The sequence below is a fragment of the Heptranchias perlo genome, chromosome 4 (assembly GCF_035084215.1).
Source record: "Heptranchias perlo isolate sHepPer1 chromosome 4, sHepPer1.hap1, whole genome shotgun sequence".
In the NCBI taxonomy this organism is placed as follows: Eukaryota; Metazoa; Chordata; class Chondrichthyes; order Hexanchiformes; family Hexanchidae; genus Heptranchias; species Heptranchias perlo.
In genome coordinates, this window is record NC_090328.1 from 114,295,745 (window position 1) to 114,308,208 (window position 12,464).

At 42.1% G+C, this 12,464-nt stretch overlaps 1 protein-coding gene across 1 annotated transcript in view; it reads left to right on the top strand.

The window, feature by feature from the left end:
• Positions 1-1,475: 1,475 nt before the first annotated feature.
• Positions 1,476-12,464, top strand: part of LOC137321190 (MOB kinase activator 3B) — a 158,963-nt gene continuing 147,974 nt past the window's right edge. Inside the window, exons 1-2 of the mRNA XM_067983474.1 lie at positions 1,476-1,628; positions 4,849-4,896. The gene's annotated coding sequence lies outside the window, so the exon portion shown is untranslated. The remainder of the gene's footprint in view (positions 1,629-4,848; positions 4,897-12,464) is intronic.

Sequence of the window (12,464 nt, forward strand, 5' to 3'; positions counted from 1 at the left end):
AATGGGGCTTGTGTCCAGAACCTTCTGATTCAGAGATAAAAGTGCTATCAATGAAGTGACGCCAACACTTTACCCTCGATTAGGAGAGGAAGAAAACCATATCGATGAACCTGTGTTCTGCTCCTCAGACAAAATGTCCATAAACGTTATTATTCAGTTGAACACAATTGTTCAGAATTTTACCCATATATGACATCATCTCCATCAATCTGGTGTTGCTAGAGATGATGTCATATATGAAGAGCTAATGTGAGCAGTTTAGACAGATGGAGTTAAAATTTGTAGTTATGATTAGGTATGATTTTGGAGAATCCACATTGGAAGCCAACAATTTCAAGGCATTATCACTTTATCTACTACAATGTATATAGCCTGATCAACCTGACGTGCTGCCTTTAATGTCTGTGACCATGTGTCACCAAGTCCCTGTGTTCCCCCACAGCACCCAACCTACTTCCATTCAGAATGTAATTACTGCCAAAATTCACCTGTAACAGAATGGAATATAATGGACAGAATTTTGCCAGATATTAGTGCATGCTCTTTCCAACAATTTGGATCATATCATTGGAACACTCAATCTGTCAATTTAACAGTATTTATTAAGTAGCAAACTGGAGAGCAACATAATGATAGGGGAAAGATTGGTTCATTTGAACATGCTGGTGAACTGCAAACATCAAGGGTCGTTTAATTGGTGCAATGTATTTCCTTCTGTTACAAATGAGAAAATGAAACCCATAGCACTGATTACAATACATCAAGTCTTATATGTGAGGACAGTAATATGAACAATTCTTTTACAGAGAAATCTGGGGGAGCTGACTACTTGTTTAATTGAAATTGAGCACAGATTGAGTTGCAGTAATGGCAGCTGTGGGGTGGCCTATGTAGCACCAGGGCGCCTTTTGTGATCACAAATTATGACCACTGATTATTTCATTCCTGTAGGGATCTTGATTTGGTCATGTGAAGTGCTTTGGGGCATCCCAGGGACGTGAAAGGCGCTATGTAAATTCAAAGTCATTCTTTCTTTGTTACTGTACTGGTGAGCATCACATTTTAAAAAAAGAGTCCATTTGGATTTGAGAAAAAGACAGATAATCACATACTTTTAATGCATTTTTTATTTGGATAGATAAAGGAGTGAAGCCCAAGTACACACGGATATAAATCTGAATTTATATGACTGCCCAAAGTAAGCTTTCTATTTGCTTTGAGCGAATTAAAGTTCAAGGCACAATGCTTTAATTCTATTTACTAATCTCTGAAGAGATCTGAGTGTGACGGTCAGGGTGCAAGCCAACTCAAACTGAATTTGTTTATTTTGTGTGGTCTGTCCGCCACATGTTTTCTATCATTTCTGTTTTGGTACAGTTATTGTTCCCATGGAGTGCGATGATGTCTCCCTCACTTCCTGTAGGTGTCTGTTGTGGAGTTCAGACGGTCACGTTACTCTCCCTCTCTCAGTTCATTTCAGTTTTCCGGAGCGCGATCTGACTCTTGTGTCAGTCAGTGCACAATCCGAGCGTTCGCAGCGAGTGTTTTGAGCCTGGGGTCTGTCTTTCTCGGTGTATGTAAGTGAGGGGGCGAGTTTGCACCTAGGAGCCTGACCCACCCAGATGATGGTAAGTGTAAAGTGCTGAGGTAGTCCTGTTGGATAATGATCACTTTTTTTTGCTGATCTTACAAAGTGAAAAGGCTGATGTGAATTGTTGCAGAGATCGCGTTGTAATTTGTATCAGTCTGTGTTGCGATTCTGCTGCTTTACATTACGGTGAGTGCGGGGTCGCAGAATCTCCGCAGCAACAGCACAGGCTCCCAGCGGATCAGTGACCAGGGTCGACTATTGACGGGCGGTCCATTCACAGGTAAATACTGCTCTTGCACCTTTAGAGAAATGCCTTGTGCATAAGTATCTGTTTCCTGTTGAATGAGCAGGGCACTTGTGCGTTTGTATATATAAAATAGCTCTATTATCACAGGGACAACCACCCACAAAATGATGTAGGGTCACTGCACGGCCTACCCTCACATTGATAAGTATGGAGGAGGGAGGCTATTCGGCGTATGTAGCTCACCCTTTCACAGAAACCTGCAATTCCCCCCCGCTACCCCGCACACCCTCCTCATTATGGCATCCAGCAATTTGAATGATTCCAGAGATTTTGCCTCCCCCACTGAAGACCATTCTAGGTATTGATCACTCTTTGTGTGGAGAAGTGTATCGTAACATCACTCCTGAATTTGCCTTTTGATCAATTCGTCCTTATGTCTCTTTGTTCTGTAGTCATGGTTTAACTTGAAATAGTGCTCAGGATTAACCGTTTCTATACCATTTCTGTACTGTAAGGTCCATTCTCATTTGCCTCCTTTCAAGATCTAAGAGTTAAAGTTTTTCTAACCTTTCTTCATAACTCAGTTCTCTGGCACTGGGATCAGTCTTGTGACTCATCTCTGCATTGCCTCCAGGGCTTGATACTGCCCAGCATCGCTGGAGACCTAGGTTGGAGAGTGTTATACAGAACAGTGACTTTGAACTATTATTTGAGCCATTTCACTGACGTCCTGCCCATGTGTTTGTTCTGTGGTCAGGACGAAATGACATTTCATATATTCCTACAGTGGCCAAGGTTGCAGGCCCTTTTTCGTTATTTAAATGACTGCTCGATATTTGGTTAGATTGTTCTCTCATATTAGTTCATCTTTGGTCACTCATTGTGGTACGAGTAGGTTGGAGAATTCCTGATGGATCTGAGCCTGGACCTAGCAAAAGCCACAGTGTAAAGGTGCAAATTGTGTAGGATCACCAGGGGTGGTGTCTCCACTTTTTTGCCTGTGTTCAGAGCTTTGGGTGATCATGGAATATGAGCATACAGTCCCCACAGGTTCACTCAAAGCTTTCCACGACTGCTGGGCATCGCACAACATCTGGGGGTGGAATTCTCCTAATCTCCCATTGTATCATATGCGGAAGATTAGCAGAAACCCCATTTAGGCCGCTCCTCCAGGGATTCCGTCGATCTTTTACCGAAGTTACTGTGGGTGAACCCTGCAGATATTCTACCCTCTGTTGCGGAATGGACCCAAGTTGAAAGATACTGGTCTAACCTGGAAATAATTATTTTAGTTTATATGGGTCGTGCAGTATTTTACTAGTGGTTGCTTCAAGAATGTTTAGTGGGATTCAGTGAGTTAATACCAACCTACCAGCCCTAAAATGGAGCTTCTAAGGTTTGGATGTTTCTCCTGTGCCCCTGAAATGAATGTCATGTTGCAGGTGTGGCCTAACCACTGCACTATAGAGCTTCAGCATGACATCCTCAAACTTAAACACTACTGATTTGGTAATATAGCTCAGCATTCTGTTTGCAAGGATATCCTTGCCTTTTTAACTTTTCATTAATCTTTTTATCACTCCAGTAAGCAGTACAATAGTCCATGTGCACTTGCTGTGTTGCACAATTTAGTATTGTATTTAATGGCAGTGTCCAAGATTGGGCTGAAGTTTACCAGACCAACCCCTGCTTGGGGTTTTTCTATGTGCTATATAAATGGAAACTGTTGTCGTAAACTTTGTTTCAAAATGATCCATTTAAAATCAGTTGTGCGCATTAGTGTGTCTATCCTTTAAGGTTTCCTGCACAATTAGAAGTCACCAACACCAACAATCAAGTTGGCATCTGATCTCAATGGCAAGTGGTCACCAGGCAATGTCCAGAATAACAGTTTATATCACCACCTATTGGAATGGCAATAGAGTTGTTTCGTGCTTCCCAAATTATACCTGGAAAGCATTCTTTTAAAATGGGAATGTGCCGCACCTGCTGAATTGGTTTATTTTGTGATGGGGAAGAGGAAGGATTTTTATCCTGCACTTGCAGTCTCCCAGCACTGGACATTAATAGGCTATGGGGGGAGGGCAGACAAAACTTAGGGGGTCAGATTATCACTGCCAGGATCAGTACCACTTCTCATACCAGTACTGTGCCTCTTCTTCCTGGCTGGTGGCCCATTCCCCTGGCTGATGTCTTTCTCTCTGCCCCAAACAGTATGAAGACTGAGTAGATCCTCTCTGCCAGTATCCTGAGCAGTTTCTGTTGACCCTAATCCCCAATCTTGTTTCTTTCTATCACTAAGCCACAAGTGTTTCTCTATATTCCTATGGTTCAGGTGGATGTTAAAGATCCCATGGCACAAATCACAGATCACCACAGAGTTCACCTGATGTCCTGGCCAACAACCCCCCCTCAAGCAACATCACCAAAAACACATTCACTGATCATTCATTTTGCTAATTTTCGTGGATCTGTGTAAAAACTGGATGCTGTATTTATCTACACACCAGTCACTCCACTTCAAAGTAATTCATTGTTCTGCAATGTTTTGAGAGATAGGTTAAAGAATTATATAAACACAAGCTTCCATTTCTTCCTTCTTACATTGCTCCTGGTTTTTCTGCCCCCATTACTCACTGTCCCCTTTACACTTTTCTTAAGTAAATAACCACACATTTTATTTTGGTGTCCTGTTGGTTTTGCTATCTACAAAGGGATGTTTCTATGACTGATGCTGCGTGCACAACCTCTGCAAACTCTATATTCCCTGGTGGTGTTCAACATTCCTCTCTCAACCAATAACACCAAAAAAGGTTGGGTGTTCATTTAGTTGCTGTTGGTTGTATATCGCTGGTACAGAATGGCCTGCCATGCCTGGCTTCATAACAGCAGGCATTGCACTCCAAAACTAACTCATTGTATGTGAAGCGTTTTGAGACATTTATGAGAGGTATATTTTAGAAATGAAAATATTTTTTCACCAAAGAGATGTTTTTCATTCAAAACACAGGTTATTAAAGAATGGCGATAAACAGAGTCACTGGTTCACATTGACTGAGTAAGTTGAATTCTGTTTTTATTTTGTGAGACTATGGGATTTTTTAGGATTTTGCTAATGATTTGGTGGCCACATTGCACAATTCTGTACATTTTTTCCATGAAAACTGCAAATCAGTGACCTTGGTGATAAGTTGCAGGGTTTCCAGTTTCCAAGCTGAGCTCTCTAGTTAATTTATGGTGTTAGTTTCCACAGACAAAACAATATTTGATCCCTGTGGGGACTGATTGCTGTGCCAATGGATCTTCACCTAAAATAAATACAGAAGTGAAAGGTAATTGCTTTCACTTGCTCTGTTTTTTTCATGTATATGTATTGGTTTTAAACTTTTGTAATGATTACCTACATTGAGCTGTTGTTAGTCGTTTTGCTTTTTCATGAAATTGATTTTGCCAACAAACTGACAGGGGAGTGTTTACAATTACCATGTAGGCCTGCTGGAAAAATCCACAACTTTTAGTTCCAGAAGCTGATGGTTTCTGACAATCTATCTCCTCACAAGGAGAAGCATCCCAAAAATTATATAGGACCTGACTGCAGTTTAGGGATTTCCATGCCTGTTCCAGCTTCAAAAACATTAACGCAACCACGAATCTATTTTTAATTCTTGAATGATATGTTGCTGTGATGTGGCTTTTGGCTGTTTGTGAGAACTCCAGTAGACTGATGGTAATTGATCCTTTGTCCTGTCTCTGGAAGGCATATCACACTGTCCAAATCCAAGCCAACTTTAGTTGGGACAGAAATGTAATTAATTCATTTCCTATAATGTAGAAAACTGGTAGCAAGTTTAGAGCACCCAGCCAGTCTCACGTGCAATCCTGTTAGACTCTGCTTTATAGCCAAAAAGCACAGTAAAGTGACCAAATGTGGTAACAGGCTGCTCCCACTGATCATATCCAGCTGCCCGACATTGTCTATTCCTAGAAACAGAAAATGTTACATCATCAAAAGGAGGCTTATTGTGCCTGTGCTGGCTTTCTGAAAGAAACTTAGTCCCATTCCCCCGGCCTTTCCCCATACCCTTTTTTTATCTTATATTGTTCAAATATTTATCCACTTCCCTTTCAAAAGCGGTTATAGATTCTGCCTCCATCGCTGGTAAGGTATCCATGTCATAAGAACCTTCTGCATAAAAAAAATTCTCCTAGCCTCCCATTGGTTCTTTTGGTGATGATCTTAAACTTATGCCCTTGGCTCACTGACCAGTGGAGGTCGTTCTTCCTTTATGGAAACCTATCATAATTTTGAACACCCCTATCAGATCTCAAGGACAGGTGCATGGCTGTTAACTGGTTTGTCAGTTGAATTGCTGGCTCCCTTCACTAAAAACTAGACTGAATGTAATAGAAAAGCTTCTAGAAACCGAAAATATAATAAAGAATAGTCAGCATGAATTTCAGAAGGGCAAGTCATGCTTGGCCAACTTTATTGAATCCTTTGTAGAATTAACAAAGAGTAGACAAGGGTAATGTAGTAGATGTAATATATTTGGATTTTCAAAAGGCCTTCGACAAGGTACCGCATAATAGACTCATGACTAAGGTCAGAGCATGTGGAGTCAGGGGACAGGTAGCAGAATGGATAACAAGCTGGCAACAAAACAGAAAACAGAGAGTAGGGGTTAAAGGTAGTTACTCAGACTGGCAAAAGGTGGGAAGTGATGTTCCACAGGGATCGGTGCTGGGACCACTGTTCACAATTTACATTAACGATTTGGATTTGGGAATGGGAAGTACAATTTCAAAATTTGCGAACGACACCACAAGGGGGTGTAGTTAATACCGAGGAGGACTGTGACAAAATATAGGAAGACATTAATAAACTTGCAGAATGGGCATTTAATTAGCAAATGAATTTCAATATAGATAAGTGTGAGTTGGTGTATTTTAGTAGGAAGAATAAGGAGGCCATATACTGCTTGGAGAATAAGAGTCTAAATGGGGTAGAGGAGCAGAGAGATCTGGGGATACAGATACACAAATCACTAAAAGTAGCAACGCAGATAAGTAAGGCCATTAAAAAGGCAAACCAAGCATTGGGGGTCATTTCTAGAGGGATAGAATTGAAAAGCAGAGAAGTTATGTTAAACTTGTATTGAACCTTGGTTAGACCATACTTCGAGTATTGTGTACAGCTCTATCTCCATATTATAAAAAGGATATTGAGGCATTGGAGAGGGTGCAAAAAAGATTTACTAGGATGATACCAGAACTGAGAGGTTATACTTATCAGGAAAGATTAAGTAGGCTGGGGTTCTTTTCTCTAGAAAAGAGAAGACTGAGGGGTGACCTGACAGAGGTCTTTAAGATTATGAAAGAATTTGATAGGGTAGAGGTAGAGAAAATGTTTCCACTTGAGGGGGAGACTAGAACTAGGGGTCATAAATATAAGATAGTCACTAATAAATCCAATAGGGAATTCAGGAGAAACTTCTTTACCCAGAGAGTGGTGAGAATGTGGAACTCACTACCACAAGGAGTAGTTGAGGTGAATAGCGTAGATTTTTTTTTTATTCGTTCACGGGATGTGGGCGTCGCTGGCAAGGCCGGCATTTATTGCCCATCCCTAATTGCCCTTGAGAAGGTGGTGGTGAGCTGCCTTCTTGAACCGCTGCAGTCCGTGTGGTGACGGTTCTCCCACAGTGCTGTTAGGAAGGGAGTTCCAGGATTTTGACCCAGCGACAATGAAGGAACGGCGATATATTTCCAAGTCGGGATGGTGTGTGACTTGGAGGGGAACGTGCAGGTGGTGTTGTTCCCATGCGCCTGATGCATTTAAGGGGAAGCTAGATAAACACATGAGAGAGAAAGGAATGGAAGGATATGCTGAAAGGGTTAGATGAAGGATGGAGGAGGCTCATGTGGAGCATAAACACGGCATAGACCAGTTGGGCCAAATGGCCTGTTTCTCTGCTGTAAAATTCGAAGTAATTCTATGAATTATGTAATTCAACCCCCCCCCCCCCAATCAGTGATTAAAAATCACCCACTGTAATTACCCACTATTACAATTACTTTGTAATAACAGCCTCATTTGATTTCTTGGGTCCCAATAAATTAATAGTCTCTCAAATAACCCGCCATCCTTTATCTCTGGAACTGAACAAGTCCCCCACAACCAACGGACCACACTGAGTGGGAGGCGTAGAGTGCAGGTTGCCCACGCTGACTGGTCGCTATCTTCCCAGCCCCTTACAGTGGGACATGAGCGGGCTGGTGCTGAAACGTTGCTGTTAAATGTTGCTCATTCATTGTGCCTGCGAGTACAAGGCAAGCACGGGCTGTCCCTGCCTTCGCAAACCGCGCCCGTCTCCTCTGGTGCTGAAGGCATTGTCTGTTTCCGTTAATCGTTAATGTAGACTTTAAGGGCATTAAGTTCAACCCCGACCCTGTATCACCAGGAAGTTTACGGATTGAAGAGAGTTTTGTTTTTGCGGGTTATGCAAAATCTAAAGAATTCTCGCTCTCTTAATTGTTTTTAATTTTTAGTCCTGGTCAGCCTCAGATGAAGCCCTGGTCAGTTTCACCGACTGGGTGATAGCGAGTAGGTAAGAACCAGTGATTGTTTATTATGCTGTCTGCTATAATTCGGCGTGGCTGCTATTAAAACGTTTGTATTTGCATGCTGCATCTGGCTTAAGTTGTTCTGGAATTACAAATGACGCTGCTCTGCACGTCAGTTTCTAAAAAGCAGGAAGTTTTGGTTCTTGTGAAACCCACATGTGAAACTCGCCGGCTCATTTGGTCCATGTGTTGTTATGTAACCAAGTTGCTGCAGTGTTTGTCTTGGGAACGAAAAATAAAAATCGATAGGGGGCGAAGCAACGATTATGTAAATAGTGGGATGAGCAGCTCAGCAGATTATATCATCTACCATTGTATTAGAGAAAGAAAAACAACACCCGGGGCGATAATGCTTCTGTCAACTGACAGGGCAGAGCTGGGGCTGGATTTAAGTTTGTTTGACTTTTGTGAAATAGCAACATTTTACTTTTCATTCGCATTTAAATACAAAAAATTAATTTTATACGGTTCACTTAAAAAAAATCTTTCGACTGAAGGGATTGAATGAGACGGTCGAATTACTTCTGAGGATGTGATTTTTGTTTCAGTGACAGCAGTTACTAAACCGATAACTGTTGATCAAACGGGCTGGAAGGCTGCCAGCTGGAGTTATTTTGTCATTGTATTTGTCCTTTCTGACAACAGATGCTGCTATGGGTAACTGCCAAACTGAAAAATCTCTCAGTGGTTGTTAGGCCCCCATTTAGGTTTTCTGTGGGGAAACTAATTGCAGTCTGTCGCTTCGTGTAACTGAATGAAGGAGCGGCCTGGAGAGTTTGTCCCCGACTGTGGATATCAAAGCCACTGTCCCACCTCACACACTTCTCATGAAGGCATTGCCTCGTGTTATGGTTGTACAGGTGCTGCCTATCCTCTGATATATTGCCATTCTTCAGATAGTGTTGCCAGATAGTGTTGGTCGGCTATTCGGCCTTTGGGGGCATCACAGCCAAGCCCAATCCTGTCTTCAGTGGATGTCACACTTGTGCACTTTACATCAGGGCTCACAGGATAGCAATCAGGAGCTGGAAAACTTGCTAATATTCCTCCCTCTCTGGCAGCGGGACACTGAGGCAACAGCCCCAGCTGAGGTCAGGTCAGCTAACTCAGAACAAATCGAGATTGGACATGAGGATTTCCAGGTGTGTACAGCCTCATATTGCACCAATCGGTGTCTTTGCCTGTTGAACTATCAGGGTATTTTTAGGACTTTATAAATTTATGAGAATTCACAAGATTGCGATCAGCTCCTAAACAGTTTCGTTTTAAGGTGTGTGTGGGCGGGGGGTTATCATTAGTAATTTAGTTCCAGGAATAAACCATTTTAACAACTTGCCTGTCACAATGCCCAAGTTTCTACAACACAGTGTATTAGCATGGATTTTCTTTAAAAAGATAAATGGGGAGGATATGTTAATTTTTTTGTACTTCCTGCACTGGCCATCCTTGTAATCTTTCTGTGAGATTGTTTAGTGTCAAATTATAGCCAGTTTTATTCTGCGTACCCGCAGCTATTAGTTGCTCAAATATACTGGAGAACCCAGATGGCAGAGAGAAACTTTATGCCAAAGTAAAAATGTGAAAGGAAAGAACTTGGATTTATACAGCACCTTATTACATTCCAAAGTAACGTCACATTCAATTAATTATTTTTGAAGTGCAGACACTGTTGTGTAAGCAAATGCCACAGCCAGTTTGCAAACTGGAAGATTCCCAAAACAGCAAGTGAGTTGAATAAGCAGTTAATGGGTATTTGTTGTGGTGGTTGAAGGAGGGATGATGGCCAGGATACCGATAGAACTCTCTGCTGCTCTTCCAATAGTGGCATGGGATATTTTCCATCCCCATGTACAGGCAAATGGGCCCTTGATTTAACATCTCATCCAAACGATGGTACCTCTCACAATATGACTCTCTCAGTAGTGCACTGCAATGCCAGTCTAAATTATGCACTGAAGTCCTGGAGTAGGGCTTGAATCCAAAACTTTCTGATTTAAAGGCAAGACTGCTGCCAATTGAGCCAAGCTGACACTTGTCATGTGCCCTATCATCTACAATGTAGTTTTAATATTTTTACTGTTGGCTTCTTTTAAAAAAGAAAATGAATATGGTCCAGTGGGACAGTCACCACACAGTGGCGTATCACACTGCATATAGCTGAAGGCCCCAAATTCATACCCTGGCTTGTGCTGTTAGCTGATCTCAGCTTGGCTGGTGAAGGGAGCACCACAGTTGGCCTATATGTCTGTGGGTTAAGGAGGGGGGGGGGAGCATAGAAAGCAGCAAGGGTTAGGGCCCTAACCCTAACCCTAACCCTAACGCTTTCCAATGACTGCACTACAATTGTATGTGTGTGGTCTAGGCTGATGTGAAAAATGGCCACTTGAGCAAATCACCAGGGCATTACCATTGCCCATGAAGCCATTCCCCAACACGAGTTATCTCCTTTAGGGGAGGATAGGAGAAAAATAGAAATTAAACTAACATGAAAGACACTTTGAAGCACAAGAGATAGTGCCGTGACATAATTCCATCATTAATCTCATTCTTGAAATACTTTTTACAATGACATCATCATCCTTTTGAATATTACTATGTAATGGATAATGTCCAAGGATAAGAGTGATTTCATTGCCTACAGAACTGTAACTTTACACATGTGAAAAGCCAGTGTGTGGCATTCAGAATTAAATTGAAATTAAGATTGTACCCAGAATGAAATAAACAACAAGTGCCTTTACTGACCTGACGTAATTGCACTACTTAGCTTTTGTGATTATAGAAAAAACACTATCAGTTTTTTTAAGCGTGCCTAGAGATATTATCCCAGAATGTGTTTCACCAGAGTCAGAATGTTCCTGCATGTGATAAACACGGTGATAACCAGGTACAGTGAAAAACTTTTTAAAATATTGGTTAAAAAGTAACGTAGTACTTACTATCTGTGGAAGATTATTCCTGAACCCTTTTATGATGCCTGAAAACTGCTTAACTGCCTTGTTATAGTATTTTGAAGGTTAAAGATTAACAAAATTCCTATCTTTAATGTTTCCATTAGCTTTGGTTGAGGCAGCAGAAATTTTAAGTGTGCATTTTCACTAGACTGCAGTTTGGGTTCCAGAGAGACAGAAATGCATTCACATTACCTGGCTAGAAGTATTATTCTTGACCAGGAGAGAGCTGTGTGCATGCTTATATATGTACATGGACGGAGTTCTCTTTAAACAGTTTAAAAATTTGTATGTTTAGAAAGCAGATAATGGAGAATCTAAACACTTAAATTCAGGTCAGGTGCAGTTACAAAGTGCTTGAGTTTAATGGACTCCTGAGGACTTTGGAAACCAGATTTGAAACCACATTAGATTTACACTCCATGTGGTGTAGTCCATGAGGAAAGGCATCATCACCCTTATCTATAAGTGGAAGAGGGAGAGAGAAGGAATCAGAAATTGGCGACCCATTTCCTTGCTAAATGTCGACTACAAGATTCTGTCTAAGGCCATCGCCAACAGGCTCAAGTCTGCTCTGGAGTGGGTGATCCACCCGGATCAGACCTGTACTGTACCCAGCAGGAAGATCTCTGATAGCCTCGCGCTGCTCAGGGATACGATTGCCTACGTGTAGGACAGGGGGGGTGAACACCTGCCTCATCATCCTGGACCAGGAGAAGGCCTTCGTTAGAATATCCCATACGTACATGATGGACGTGCTCTCCAAAATGGGTTTTGGGGAGGGAATCCACGATTGGATCCAACTGCTCTACGCGGACATCCTTAGTGCAGTCCTAATCAGTGGGTGGGAGTCAGAGAGCTTTCGATCAGATCTGGAGTCAGGCAGGGCTGTCCTCTCTCCACGGTCTTGCTCGTGTGCTGTATCAAGCCGTTGCTGCGCCCATCATGAAGGATGCAGGTATCAGAGGGGGGTGACGATCCCAGGCAGCGGAGGCTCTCAGGTTAAGGCCTCCCTGTACATGGACGACGTCACCGTCTTCTGCTCTGATCA